Genomic DNA, 2,069 nt, shown 5'->3' with positions numbered 1-2,069 from the left:
TGGGAATTGTAGTTGGTCTGTGGCGCTGTGGTTTCCCCCTCCCCTCCACTTCCCCCGCCTTTCCAGACAACCCTGACCTCCTATTTAGTCCTCTGCTTGCTTGGCAGTACCTCTGCTTCAGTTTAACCCCATCCACCTTTACTTCCTCTGTTCTTTAACCTTGCCTCAGCGCCACCTTTTCTTCTTAGACCAACCTCTTCAAGCTACCACTGCTCTGGAGAGTTCCACAACAAGCACAGCGCCATAACACAGGAATTGTGACTACTTTAGTAATGTCACCATTCCTCTTCCTGTTAGCCACAGCAGGGAAGAAGCCAATATTTTACTCCCAGACCTTGATATTTCCCATGCACTAAATCACTGATAAATCAATTCAGCTTCCATTCCTTGCTCTCCCACAGCAGTCAGCTCAAAACATTGATTTTCAAAGCAATGATTTTCTTAACTGTCAAGTCCGTAGCTTCATATTTATTTGTCATTCTACTAAGCATCTTATAGCTGCTGACACATTTGGTTCCAAGGAAATGTCCCGTCCCTTAGAAATCTGGGGCAAAGGCGGCCTTATATAGTTAACTAGTAAGAATCAGAAGGCAATGCAAGCAGTTCTGGAAGACAGGAGAACAATCAAAACCTCAGTCATTGGATATGGAATGTGGAAGACATCAAAATCAAAGCTGAGCCCTGTGGCATAGGACTGCAATCCCAGCTGTCTGGGAGGCTGAGGCAGAAGTGTGGCGAGTTTATGTATGCTTAGGTTAGAGTAAATCAAAGGCCACCCTGGGGGATTTAGTGAGGCCCTGGCACAGTGGTAGAGGGTTTGCTTAGCACATGCAAGTCCACCTACAGTCAATCTCTCTCTCTCTCTCTCTCTCTCTCTCTCTCTCTCTCTCTCTCTCTCTCTCTCATACACACACACACACAGAAAGAGAGAGAGAGAGAGAGAGAGAGAGAGAGAGAGAGAGAGAGAGAGAGCGCTTGGAATTTGGCTCAGTAGCAGATGGATGGGTTGCCTGGAATGACTGTCCCTGCGTTTGACTCCAAGCACCAGATTAAACCAGTATAGTGGTGCAATGCTTGAAGTCCTAGGACTGGGGAGGTAGAGGCAGAAGGATCAAGAAGTTCAAAGTTATCCTCAGCTTGAGTTTGAGGCTAGCTTGGGCTATGTGAGGCCCCATATCAAAAGTAAACTAAAACAAGACAACAACAATAACAATTACAAAGGCCAAGCAAACCCCAAACCCCAGCATGTGCAGAATCTCAGACGGGAAGTCTTGACTGATACTTCAGTTTGAAAAACAAAACGATTAAGAGTTCTTGTTGGAGAAGGAAGGGAAGGGTTAACCGGCCAAGTAACAATTTAAGATAAAAGGGTTTAAGAGGCTAACTCTTGGACAAAGATATCCCTTGAGAATGGCTCAGTTTGTCCCCAAATCAACTGTAGTTCCAGGACTTTGCAACCTGTAATCCCGGAACTTTGCAAGTGGAGAGAGGAACTTCAGTTCAAGCCCAGCCTAAGCTACATGAAGGCGAGTCTCCAAAACCAAAACTCAGCAACAACAGCAGCAGCAGCAGCAGCAGCAGCAGCAGCATTGTTACCATTCTATACTGACAAATGAACCTTCTGTGCTTCCCTACAACTCTGCTGTATGGGGGTGGGGGAGAGAGGGAATCAAAGTATTTTTTTCTAGCTGTTCTAGAACTCACAGAAATCTGCCTGCCTGCATGTGTCCCTGTCCCTGGCTTTTTTTGTTCCAGACAGGGTCTCACTCTGGCCTCAGTCACAGCAAACCTCCTGCTTTAGCCTCTCAGTGCTTTTCACTTGAGTAGACCTGTATAGAGAAGGAGACTGTACTAGTCAGGCTAGTGGACACATCTAACTAGTATTTTTATTAATAAAATACTATACATTATATATATATATGAGTAAATTTGGGGTTAAAATGTAACAAGGGACACAGGAGAAATGTATGTGTAAAGAAATCTGTTCCTGGGCTGGAGAGATGGCTCAGCAGCTAAGAGCACTGACTGCTCTTCCAAAGGTCCTGAGTTCAATTCCCAGCAACCACATG

Source organism: Mus caroli, chromosome 9 (assembly GCF_900094665.2).
Source record: "Mus caroli chromosome 9, CAROLI_EIJ_v1.1, whole genome shotgun sequence".
Taxonomy (NCBI): domain Eukaryota; kingdom Metazoa; phylum Chordata; class Mammalia; order Rodentia; family Muridae; genus Mus; species Mus caroli.
The sequence above is the reverse complement of the archived record's forward strand: the minus strand, read 5'-3'. Positions refer to the sequence as shown.